We start from the raw sequence: 13965 nt of genomic DNA on the forward strand, positions 1-13965 counted from the left end.
ACACACACACACACAATAGTAGATTAATGCACGTATACCTGTGCATCTCATAGGAACAAACATACACAATCAGTCACAAACAAATACTTTTCACTGACTGTGCATAAGCACACACAGACACACTCACACACATATTTTTATTTTAGTGGGGAACTTTCATTGACTCCCACTTTCATTGTCTGAACTAAAGAATATGAAATTTAACCAAAATAAAATTTTGAGACAAATTTAGTTTCACCAGGTTTTAAAGCCCCATAAAATAAAACTTGTCAGATGTTTATATCATCGTGGGGTTATTTAGTCTAGATACAACATCACAAAAGCATGGTATACACAAACAGACACACACACATACACATACACACAGTGGTACACCAACTGAGTGCAGTATATTAGGTGGATTTAACCAAAAGCCTGTTAGCTGAGGACAGAGTTAGAAACAGACAGAGAGGGGCAGAGACAGAGACAGAGACAGAGACAGAGACAGAGATAAAGAAAGACATAGAGAAAGATATAGAGAAAGAAAAAGAGAAAGAGTAATAGAAAGAGAAAGAGTAAGAGAAAGAGAAAGAGAAAGAGAAAGAGAATGAGAAAGAGAAAGAGAAAGAGAAAGAGAAAGAGAAAGAGAAAGAGAAAGAGGACCCCATTCTCCCCCATTCTGTAAGAGAGCAGTGAGGGCCATTCTGTAAGAGAGCAGTGAGGGCCATTCTGTAAGAGAGCAGTGAGCCCATTCTATAAGAGAGCAGTGAGGGCCATTCTGTAAGAGAGCAGTGAGGAGCTGTCTGTAGGCTGGTTTACTACAGAGAACCAAAGGCCTGACATCCTTGCTACGATCTGCCGCTCTGACCACTGAACCCTGAGGCCTGAGCTGACCTCTAATAAATCACTCTTTAACTGAAGTCAATTCCAACCAATCCATCTCTCCAGCACACACACACACACACACACACACATGCACACACACACACACACACACACACACACACACACACACACACACACACACACACTGGAGGCGACACTACATTCTCTAAAACACAGAAAGGTGCAAAAACAAATGGCAAATACCACACGGATGTCACATCTGTCACCCCTTCTGTCCACCGACAGCCACAGATGATGTGCGTGATGAGTGTGTGTGTGTCTGTGTGTGCGCGTGCGTGTGTGTGTGTGTGTGTGTGTGTGTGTGTGTGAGAATGTGCCCCAGACAAGCTAAACCTCTTTTGAGTGAAAGACAAAGGGGATGAGTCACAATTCCTGTTGAGTCAGTGAATGTGAAGGACTGTGGCACACACCACCAGTGCAGTGTAAGAAAGAGTGCATTAGCTTTTACTCAATGCATCTTTTCTCTGAGTTGTGTAGCCCTATGAATATGGGTAGACAGGAATCCAGTGAGTGGAAATGAGATGTTGAATGTGCCCTGCTTGCTTTTGGAGAACTCCGCCAGAGAGAAATAACTGAGGGAGAGTGAAAGGGAGAGATATTGTGAAAGGATAGATGAAGGGAGGGACAGTGTGCTTTGAATGGGACAAATACCAGACAGTAAACCCTTACAGGTTCCTGTACTGTGCTCCTAATCACACTAGAGGTTCTTGCTGTCTAACAGTCCACCAGTTCACTGGACAATGTCCCACACATTCCACTGCTACTTATCAAAACAGTCTGTCAAAATGTTTCAGTTATTTTACTAAGGCATTTGGTACATTTCTGGCAGTTAGCTCCAGTCTGCTTCATTCTGTCTGTTAACAAGCGAAACAATTTGTCATTATTTTGATCATCTGCTGTTAGTTCTAGCACAAGTAGTGCTAGCTCCAATTGGACTGCTTTATATGGTTAATATTTACTGATTGCTATACAAAAATAATGATTAGAATTGAGTTCTCAATAACAATGCCATGGAATCAGTAAGTACTAACAAAAGCTTGTATCGTTTGCATCTGTTAATTAACAATGTGCTAATTACACACTGTTTCAAAGCACAGTTTGAGTCTTACCTCCAACATGTACCGGTCCACGACATGCAACTCACTCACATCCCCCTTATAAGATTTATACATCTCAACATCATCTGATGTAGGTACATATCTGCAATGCAACAAAAGGTCATTTTTAGTTTAGTTAACAATGTGCTTTTTGTCGCTGTGGTTACACAACAGCTCCTTTAACAACATAATGTAGTTGTACTTTTATCTCAAAGTGTTATGAATTTGTTCTTGCCCAAAATAATCCTGGTATATTATCACAGCAGCTATAAAACAGCACTTAATTTAAGAAAGAAAAAGAAAACACAATTGCAATGTATATATCATTGTTTCTGGTAATCCAAGGCCATGTATCTTTATATGACAGTGCTATTACCCTAAAGGATGCTATTTTTCTTTTTCTTTTTTCTTTTTTTTTTTTTACTAAAGTGGAGTAGATGACTGCTTTGGAAACTGCTGTTTTCCTTTATGAAATTCACAGCCTTTAACAGTTAAAACTCTAGTGGGGGGGCTGGCTTTGCTATCAACTGACATCTTAATGGTTGGAGAAGGACTGATGCTGGACTAATGAAAGGATGAAGTATGCACTGGTGTGAAATGCAGTCTGGAGAAATTAAAAGACCCCAAACGGCTTTAGGTACCAGATTGGCACTGTGACTTGCTCGTCTTGTTTCACAACACTTCAAGTCATCCCCACTGTAATAACCACACTTGTTCTCTCTCTCTCTCTCTCTCTCTCTCTCTCTCTCTCTCTTTCTCTGTGCTCCTTGACATTTCTCCCCTCTCTGTTTCTTTTTCTCTCTCTCTGAGGACGGATACTCAAAGCCGATTTCGAGTGGTCTGAAGAATGGAAGGAAGTTTAAAAGCCAAGTACTTCTGATGGGTCGAATTAGACTGGATACAAAGCCAAGAGGCCATGGTGCTTTTGACTGGTCTTTGAGACGCGCTGGGTTTGAACTCTTCGCCTTAAAAATGGAGCCATCTCAAGCCATTTTAGTGCGTTTTAAATCTAAAACCAAAGATGTTCACTATTTTATGAGCCTGGGGGGTGAGAGGATGCACTGTTAGAATGACTGGAGCCACCTCCCATTAATATTGCAACCCCCCTGTGGGGAAGCGATGCCATTAAGATTGTATTCCAAAGGCGTACACAAGACTGCATTAAAATAAACATAGTGTTTGGCAAAACCAATATAAATCCTACTTTAGAGACATTAGATCATTACTCTTCTGCCTGAAGACTAGCTCGAGTCACTTCCTTCCTTCCACTGACCCAGAGGTGAGCTCAGAAAAAAAAATGCTTTTCTAGCTTTCGTTTTCGTATCCCCTTCAGGCAACTCAGTAGTGTCCATCTCTTCTGATGTAAACTGCTAAAAGTTTCATTCTGGAGCTGCTCTGATAAAAGCTTCTGGCATGTGCTCTTTAGCATTAGCATTCTCCAGAGGTTACACCTTGTCCTTCATCTCCCCGAGCATCAATGCTTCAACTGACTGTAGTCTGACGTTAAGACTCAACACACTTCATTAAACAACCCCCCTCACACACACACACAAGTTGTAGTCACGAGTCACATTCACACACACACACACACACACACACACACATACAGAGGTATTTTTTCCTTGTAAACCCCTGACTGTTAAGAGTTCAGTTGTGAGGACTCTTTCATGTTGACCGTCCTAGTGAGACCTTACTGAGACTCAAACTGGACAGGAGTACTGAAAAGCCTGGTTCATCCAGACTTGAATATGTCTAAAAAACTTGGAAATAGCCATGGATTTGCTGGTTTGTGATGGTATTCAGGGCAGCGTCTTTTCAGCTTTGATGATGAAAAAAGATATTATGGTTGATTAAAATAACAAATTTCTCTTTTGTAGAATCTCCACAAGTCTCTGTATACTTTGCTAGGTATGGATTGGAGAACCATTTGCCTTCGAAAATAAAGCCCACACTAAGTATACCGGGTAAAGCACCAATAGATGCCTAGCACACTGCTTTTTCAGTGAGTCTTCAGGGGTCAAACACACAAATGGTTTTTATCAAAACACTGGGGATGATTTTGACCTTTACCTTCTCAGGGAGGCAATTTGCTCATCTGAAAGGCCTCCCTCTGCCTCATTAACAATGAACAGTTTGTCCTTGAGCTCTTTTGGTTGCACAGGGAAACTTTTAAGGAAAATATCTGTGGGGGGGGAAAATACAAGAAATGAAAAGAGAAAAAAGACTCTCATACACAAACACACACACACACACACACAGACACTCACACACGCACTTCTACACATGTATCATAGTACCTAACAGCACTTGATAAAACATATCTCTTGACTAAGAGATGATCTTAGAAAAGAAAAAACCTCTGAGCTCATTTTGAGGGCATCAGGCCTCTGTGGTTCATTACCTCCTCACAGGAGCCTTGGGGCCACCTCCAGTCTGATTTACACTGTATAAAACATCACTGTGCATGGAATCTTTTGGTTCACTTAATCACTGCAGTGTGTGCTGAAGCTGGATTAGGGGGGAAAATAAGCCCTTTAATACTCGGTGGTGGTCTCACTCGGGTAAATGGGAAAAAATGTTCTTTATGGACATATTTTCACATTTTGATGACACCAGGCTCAAGGATACGGTTGAACAAGATAGTACACTCTACCCCCACAGTGCTTTGCCCAGTGTTAGACAAATATTTGTTTCAAATTCATAGAAATCAGGAAGGAATCCCTTGACGTCATTCTTTCTATGATGTTACTGCATGTTTGCACAGGGCCAAAAGGAAACATGTCATTTTTATAAATCTCTTAACATTTCATAAAACTCCACCAATGCAAAAATGTATTCAATAATTTTTGAATGGACTGAATTTAAGAATTATTGACCCTTATCACCTGTCACCATGAATCACAGAATGGTACACGGGCAGTTACAGACACTGTGACATACATTCCATCAAAACCTGGAAGAAAAAAATCTCCTTTTTTCCAAAACTGAAAGACATTCAACTCTCACTTGAAGATCTGGTCATTATAAAAGTCAGTTCTTTCACAGAGATGAAATTTCACTTAACATGTAATTACACTTAATTATATTGTGAGTAACAAAGCAAGTGTTATCTCAGAGATTTCAGGCTGTGCTTTTAAGATCGGCTACAGTTTCTCTTTGAGTCACTCAGAGAGAAGCAAGCACAAAATGTGTCCCCAAAGTCTATCCCAAAGCTCAGAAACATAATACCTTCCCCTGAGGCTTGAACCGAAGGCTTTTATCTGTCACTTTTGTTCCCTAGAAGAAATTACACAGCTCTCATCTTATTTCCTAAGCATGTGGTTACACTTAAACACTACTGAGAGCGGAGACTGCCTCAGATGAGGATTAGCTCTAAGGTTATGATTTACCTGCCACAGCGGAGGCAGAAACTGCCACCAGTAGACACATTTGAATGAAGAGTTGTATTTTTAAACGCATGCTTTTTTCCGTCTTTTGGACAGGGAACTGTTGAACAGTATTTTTTACAGCACAGAAGTAATAGACAGTTATAATTCTCATAAACATCTCTCGAACAGTACCAGCATCACATAGAACCCAATTAATGTTTTATGTACACTATGCAATTTTTTTTCATTTCACTCATTTATTTTCTAAGCTGCTTATCCTAATTAGGGTCGTGGGGGTGCTGGAACCTATCCCAGCGCTCATTGGGCAAAAGGCGGGGAAACACCCTAGACAGAATGCCAGTCCGTCATAGGCTATGCAAATTTATATATACTATTTACGTTTTATGAACACTATGCAAAATAGTACACATGGAGAGGCACCTGGCACAGCTGTGGCAAAACTTTTCTGTGTGAAAATTAAAAAAAAAAAAAAACTTGAAATGAAATCTGAGCTACAGTGGTTCATTACTTGGTCCTGTGAAGACTAAAGCTTAAGGCGCCTAATGAAAGCACTTGCTCAGTGTTTAGAGCCCACAGACTCATCTCTGCAACTCTTTGAGTCAATCTATAAAATACAAGATACATGCACACACACACACACACACACACACACACACACACAAACACATAGAAGCAATTCCAGGTTACGAACCTTTGATGCCACTCTAATCATTAAAAAGACATAAATCTTGGGGGGGGGGGGGGGGGGACAAACTTTAGACCGATGGAGCTACTTCTGTTCCTATGGAGAGCAAAAAAGAGGGATGAACTAGCCAAAAAAAAAAGATTTCCTAAGTGTGTGTTCCACTGTTAAGCCATTTCATATGTTACCGTCCTGTCAAATATCTGTCAGTAGTTGAGACATCACCCAGTGGGAATGGAAATGCCTTTAATATTCTAACACAGCTCCATCTGTACATTAACTGTCTCGCCATCTGGTTTAGTGAGAAACTATAAGCTCTGTATAGTGTGTCTCCAAGGATACATGCTACATAATAATTATCTATGCCTACAGTGAATTATGCATCAGACACTAATAATGAAGCACTGAAATGGAATACTTCTAGTTGATTTGACACATCAATGATCATTTCTTTGGTTGAATAAAATTATATAATTAGACAGAGTATTCTCTTCGTATACGTTAACTTGAAGCAAATAAGCGTGCTAAGATAGCTGATATAAACATGTTCATTCTCTCCAAGGAAACATTACTGTTTTCATGCAGTTCTGCCTAACAGCAACCATAGTATATTAGCTATGTTAGCTGTCTCTTTCCCTCTGTAACAAGGATAGTATATGAGCTGGGTTAGCTGCCACGATTCCTCCGTAACAAGGATAGTATATTAGCTGGGTTAGCTGTCTCTGTTCCTCGCTAACAGCAGTAGTTTATCAGCGGGATTATCTGCAGGGTTGGAAAAATGGATAAAGGCACTTGTGGATTTGAAAACAAAGAGAAAGACCAGCATGCATTTAAATGACTGGCCTCACTTCTGTCCAGCATCAGCAATGAAAATACTTCCTTTATAGGAACAACAACAAAGACAGTTCCCTTTCTTAAATCCCATGCGTCTCTCTCACCCCCCCCCCCCCCCCCCCCCTCTCTCTCTCTCTCTCTCTCTTTCTCTCTCTTTCTCTCTCTCATTCTCTCTTCATTCTCTGACTTTCTATGAGGCTTTCTATGTACTGTTCTATTACCGCTAAACATTCGTGGTTCAGACGAGGGGAAAGGAGATCATTGGCTAGAGCGTGCTGTGAAGGAGCCCTTCGCCTTTCACCCTCCCTGGCTCTGGCGGCAGGAAGATGGATTGCCTGGAGCTTGCCCTGGGCCCTGAGTTATGGGCCCTAGGCCCCTGCTCCCCCAGCATGTCAGTGGGGCTTCACCAGTACACTGCCTCTACACATAACAGCACATTTACATATATATATATATACTCCTCCTACACAGCACAGGAGGAATGTATACTAAGGGCTGACAAACAGGTCAGACAGGGAGCCCATGCATTTTTCATTAGCCCTATCTCTCTAATTGTCCTGTCTGCACAAGAAACCTTTTTCTTTTGTTGGTGTTTTTTGTTTGTTTGTTTTGTTTTTTGGGGGGGTTGTTTTGTTTGTTTGTTTTGTTTTTACTTTTTGTTTTTGCACTTCAGACACATTGCACTTCATGTTGTGTTCTTTAATTTAACTGAAGATATTCTGCAGACCTGTTTTCACCTGTTTTCTTTCTTCTTGACAGAAGCTGAGACCTTGAGCAGTGCGTGATGCCCATGTTCTACTGGGAGTTCTGCATCTGCTCATCAAAACACTGAAGCTATCTAGAAACACTCCATCTCTTATCTTCCGCAAAGCATCTCCAGGCAGTGATGAATTTTGGCAAAAAATAGTGTGATTAACATCGCAAAAAGAGAGAGAGAGAGAGAGAGAGAGAGAGAGAGAGAAAGAGAGATGTTCATAGTATGCAGAGCACCGATTAACATTGGCACATGATCTCAAATCCACTTGATGCCAAATTATGCTTCAGACAACTTCTGGAACTGCACCACATCCATAGTTTTTCATGAGGCTTCATAAGGACAGACACAGATTAAGCAGAATGCTAAAAAGAGCTTGACATACCTTTTATGTAAGGAGCACTAAGGAGAAATGTAACATTCTTAAGTAAAAGGCAAATGAGGCCACTGAAATAAAATATGGTAGACTTCATTTCATCTTCTGTAGTGTCACAAACAAGACTTAAATAGCTCTGTTATGGAACAAAAGACTAGGATGGAACATATGAATGTTCTAGATCTTTAGGCACTAATGGAGATAGCTGAGGAAAAGGACAACTCAGCAGACAGGTAGATGTGCGATTACCCACACACCCTCAGTACACATTGTCATCCAGCAAGAAGTGGTGGGAATTATATAGACTTGTTTCCGTACCAAAGTGTGGATATCTCCTCTGCACTGGTACCTATCAGTGTGTGGTCTGAATCTCAAGATGCATTTGACTTTGATGATGTGCTACCATCTAGTGGTGGTCTGAAGTGCTGTTTTGTTCTGTTTTGTTTTTTTAAACACACTGCTTACAGGCACTTCAAACCGTGGGCAACATGTACTAAATGTTACATTCATAACATATTATAAATTTTTAAAAACATTTACAGAGCACTAATAATGTCTTATAGGACTGACTATAAGCACATATGATAAGAAAAATAACTAGCCCTCCACAAAATGGTCATGGAAATATACCTTTTTAATTCAAGCTTGTTTGTATTACCAGGCTTCAAGCATGACTCGAAACAGCCAATTAGATGAGCAAGATATAAATGTTTGGCAGCATTGCCAGGGCTGAATCCCAGCAGGAGACTGAACTACAGCTCCAGGTTCAAAATGTCAAGTCATGCAAGGTGTTTGACCCAGCAGCTTGTGTTGTTATGAAATATACACCAGCAGAACAAAGCTTATTCGTTACCAGGCCAGTGTATGAGCGCAGAGCATTCCAGGGATACCTTCTAAAGCACTGTACTGCACAACCTTATTGTGTCCAAATGTCATTCCCACTTAGCCTTAGAATTCGGATCCAGTCTTTAGCGTCTCTCCTTCATCTGGCCATCTTTAAAAGTCAGACCTCATAGCTTTTCTGGAGAGCTTTAAAGGTTGAATTTGGCCCGCTCTTATGCAACTCCCTTACGGAGGACTTTTTAATGGCTGTGTCGACCAGTGAGCAGTTTTTTTCCTCTAAATCAATGATGAATCCACTGCAGCTGACTGGCAGGCAACACAGATTGCACCACATTTGAAGCAATTAGAATATTTGATTTTTCCTATGTCAAAACACGTAATGGGCACATCTGAATTTTTAAATCTGGCTTTACCTAATTGGTCAAACAAATCTGTACATATATAATACAAAATATTAATTATGATCTCTGTACAGTGACAAAACTTTCCATAAGACACATGCTAGTACTTTAGTACAATTAGCAGAGGCATGTTGGCATTGCAAATATAAGTAAAGTAAATGGTGCATGGCTATAACGGCATTAGTATGTAACTATGTAGGAATCTATGCCAATATGTATATAGGTTTATGTAATGCTTAATAATGTGTTAGTCTGTTAGTTAGCTGTCTGTGTCATAATTCATTAAAATCAGTTCAGTGCTGCAGACTGCAGCATCCTTATGTGCCTGCTTGCATGAACCCCTCTTAAATCATTTTAAGACATTTCTGAGACAAGCACAGTCTGGGAATTAAATTTTCTATTTTTAAAGAAGAATCAATATTATCATACAACTAAAATGTCGTTATAGCAGTTTTGCAACAGCAAATATATGATTGAGCTACTCACTGAAGTTGTGTGCAATCTTCTGATCCAACATGATCTGGGTTTGGCAGCTGGACTCTCCTGCACTATAGCCCTCATTGCCCTTGACTCCAAACTGCTCATACAAGCGCAGAGTGTCAATTTCAACTTTCCTGGTGATGCCCTGCATCCACACAGACTTCTCCAGCTGCAGATGGAGAGAAACAGTCAATACTATCATTCCCCACATCAACTGCTGTGGAAAATACCCTCCTATCATCTCCTTGTGTCTATCAATAGAGAGAGAGGAGAAGGTCGAGACCATTCATTTCATCTTCCAATGTCATTGAGAAGATGTTCCAAGAGTGCTGAGATGTTTTCATATCAGTTCTCTTACATAACCTCCGTACTGTATAGTACAGTACCATACTCTCCCCTTCCCAGTCAATATTCAATTTCAAACAAGGTACACACTTGAAGCAAAAGACTCAAGACAGTGAGTGGCATTTTGAAACCCTGATTTTCTGACGTGTTACGTACCATTTCCTTTGGATACACTTCATATTGTATGAGACATTTTGATATATAGAGACCTTTTATGAACTTTTACCCTCTTTCACAGTCTTCACTGTGTTCACAGAAAAGCCTGCTCAGATGGAACCACAGTCTTCACTGTGTTCACAGAAAAGCCTGCTCAGATGGAACCACAGTCTTCACTGCGTTCACAGAAAAGCCTGCTCAGATGGAACCACAGTCTTCACTGCGTTCACAGAAAAGCCTGCTCAGATGGAACCACAGTCTTCACTGCGTTCACAGAAAAGCCTGCTCAGATGGAACCACAGTCTTCACTGTGTTCGCAGAAAAGCCTGCTCAGATGGAACCACAGTCTTCACTGTGTTCACAGAAAAGCCTGCTCAGATGGAACCACAGTCTTCACTGTGTTCACAGAAAAGCCTGCTCATAAACAACCACAGTCTTCACTGTGTTCACAGAAAAGCCTGCTCAGATGGAACCACAGTCTTCACTGTGTTCACAGAAAAGCCTGCTCAGATGGAACCACAGTCTTCACTGTGTTCGCAGAAAAGCCTGCTCAGATGGAACCACAGTCTTCACTGTGTTCGCAGAAAAGCCTGCTCAGATGGAACCACAGTCTTCACTGTGTTCGCAGAAAAGCCTGCTCAGATGGAACCACATTTGAATTTCCAAACACAGTGATAATGGAGACAGCTTACCTTGTCCAAGGCCACAGCATCCCAGTGAACAGCTTTGGTTTTCTTTGAAGGTGAAATCACTCTGCTCTTTGCAGGCAGCGGGGGGGGTGCGGGTACAGGTGGGGGAGGAGGCACATTGGTTTGGCTCATCACAGGTGTCTCTGTCGGCACTGGAACTTCTTTCGGCACCTCGGTGATGGATTTCAGCAGGGGGTGTGTTTTCTGATTAGCCCCCGCAGTAGCTGTGCTGTTCCATAGCTTCTTCTCTGTTTCTGGCAGTTCGTCCAATTCCTTGTCATCGTCTGACTGGGTGTCCCCCACGATTTCCAGCCGTTTCTGGAAGTTGTGTCTTCTCCACTCTTTCAATTCCGCGTCCACCGGCTCTGCCTGGGATTTGCGTTTCCAGTCCAGACACAGGTTATCCAGGTTTTGCACCCAGGCGTCCCGCTTTCTCTGAACAGCCTCGGAGCTGTACTGATCAGCAATGGGGACACGGAACCTTCCGGACACGACAGTGTGTTGTAACACATCACATCATGAGGATTTTGAGAAACTGGCTACTAAAAACACAGCTGTATTCATACGAAAGCATTTTAATAAAACTTACTCATTATGGGAATAACCAGTGACACAAGGGAAAGCACACACAATAGTGACACATCAGCTCACTGCAGTCACCAGTTCCCAAAACTGATTCTCATTGACTACTTGCCATTCAGGACATTTTACTTCATGCAACCTGCACAACACCTGAATCAGGCAATTAAGGGATTTAACACTCACAGACTTGGAGCAGGGATGATGGCGATTAAACTGAACAAATATGTGCAACTGTTCAGCATTAGCATCAAGGCAAAAACATGTAAGACATGCTACACTCCCATAAGCTTCAGCACTGACTCACTGGTATTCGTTATTGTTGCTACGCAGCGTGAAGGTGTCACAACCAGGCATCGTCTCCACACTGGCATTACCATCTGACAGGTGGATGATTAAAGGCAAGGCAGACGAGAAGGAAACATCACCTTCGCCTGCTGTTGTTTTCCCCTTTACTGGCAGCAGAGTCAGCTGGTCCATGTGAAGATGAGCATCATACCTGAAAACAGGATATCTCAACTTACAGTCACAGTAATGCACTGAGTGTTTTCAGTCTGCAGTAGGGATGGTTGGTTGATATGTTCTGAAGGTTTTATGTGAGACCAGCCCGTTCAGACTGGCAGGGAAAATGTGGGCGGGGGAAGTGGGTGAACTTTCCCCTCCCACAACATCCACAGTTGAAGTGCCCTTGGGCAAGGCACTTAACCACCAACTGCTCCCTGGACACAGGCATGCTGCCCGCTGCTCCTGCTCCTGATGTGTGTGTGTGCTCACCACCGGTGTGTAAAGAGGGACATTGAGGGTGTTAAATTCACTACTCACTGCTCACAGTGTGTGTGTGCGATCACAGAGACTCTACATTCTAACCCAACTGAATCGGATCATCATAAGACCATTTGACATACTTTTTCCATCTGAATGAAGCCAAACCACCTCTCTGCAGAAGCAGCTGGCCCTCCTGAACAGTCTTTGGAGACGGAGGAGATTGGTAGAGCTCTTCGTTTTTGTCCACTGGATGGCTGTAAATGTTTCCATGGATAACTTTATTTATCAGCAGCATCATCTGGGAGAGCAGAAGAAACCAATGCTGAAATGTGAACTTTTAGAACATTTCAATAAGGTATTCAGTCAATGCTGATGGATTATTTTGCTTTCCTATGTCACTGGGGACATTTTAGCTCTGACAATCAATGCTTTTACAGACTGCCTCAATAATCACAGGCATATACCCTAAGATACCCTCACTCACAGCTCAACACTGTAGCAGGTGTCAGTGTAGTTCAGTCATTTAAGGGCATGTAAGTGATGTGTACTCATGTGTCAGTAAACCAGCTGACAGGAACTTGGGGAAATCTTCAGGAAGTCAGACCTTAAGTCTTTAGTAGTTTGTCATTAAAGAAGTTTCATTCACTGAAACTGACTATAAAGAATATATTCAGAGGAGCTCCATTACACTGAGTGTAGAATACTTGAGCAGTCATCAGCAATAACCTTCTTTATATTTCATCCAATTACAGCTCAACCGGGCACCATTCCTCCAACTGAAAAGGCTGAGGAGTCGTACTCTTACCCTCTGTTTGTCTTGTACAGAGGTGGCCTCTAATTCGTAGTCATGACGACCCTTGAACGATATGGAGAATTTGGTCCCTGGTCCATCATGGCAGTTTTTCACATCAGCGAAGGAGAGCTGACGCTTCACAATTCCTTTCTCAATGCTGCACACTGTCTTTGTGCTGAAATCAATCTATAACAATAAAGGCCTTTTTTTTTTCCACAGGCATGTACAGGTATATATACCAGGTCTAAAATGTCAAGCAGCCTATCGAATTTCTCCCACGATCACTGACCCATAGAATAAATCAAAGAACTGACAGATAGCACGATCAGCAGAGCAGTGTCCATACATTTGTTAATTCTAAAGCAAAACTCATCAAGTTATAACAGAAATGACACCAAAAGACAAACTCTTTTGGAATAATGCATTTTCTATTTGCCTGGATCACAGAGTCCTGAGTGAGACCCACCTGAAGCACACGTTTCTGCCATCGGTAGCGATTGAACTTATAAACGCTGAAGTTGTACAGTGTGGTATCCTGCTCCTGGAATGAACACCAAGGAGAGAACTGAATGGTTCAATTGAATGGTCTGGGATTATAATGTGAAAAGTTTTCTTGGAGCCAGAAAAACACCACAAGATCACAACAAGTTTAGGAAAAGGCACAATTGGTTTTGTTTTCCAATTTCTCCATTGTTATGAAGTATTATCAAGAGATCAACACATAAATAGTTTGGTATTTTTGTTCATAGCTGTTTCATTGCACACAGAAGCAACTTAATGAGTAGACACATGGACAACTAGGGTAAAAAGCCCATGAACTCTATCCTGAAGAGACTGTGAAAAGAATCAGGTAAATTTCAATGTCATATTGTAAAAGAGACAAATCAGCTTCACTGG

This window comes from Chanos chanos, chromosome 3, assembly GCF_902362185.1.
Source record: "Chanos chanos chromosome 3, fChaCha1.1, whole genome shotgun sequence".
Classification (NCBI taxonomy): domain Eukaryota; kingdom Metazoa; phylum Chordata; class Actinopteri; order Gonorynchiformes; family Chanidae; genus Chanos; species Chanos chanos.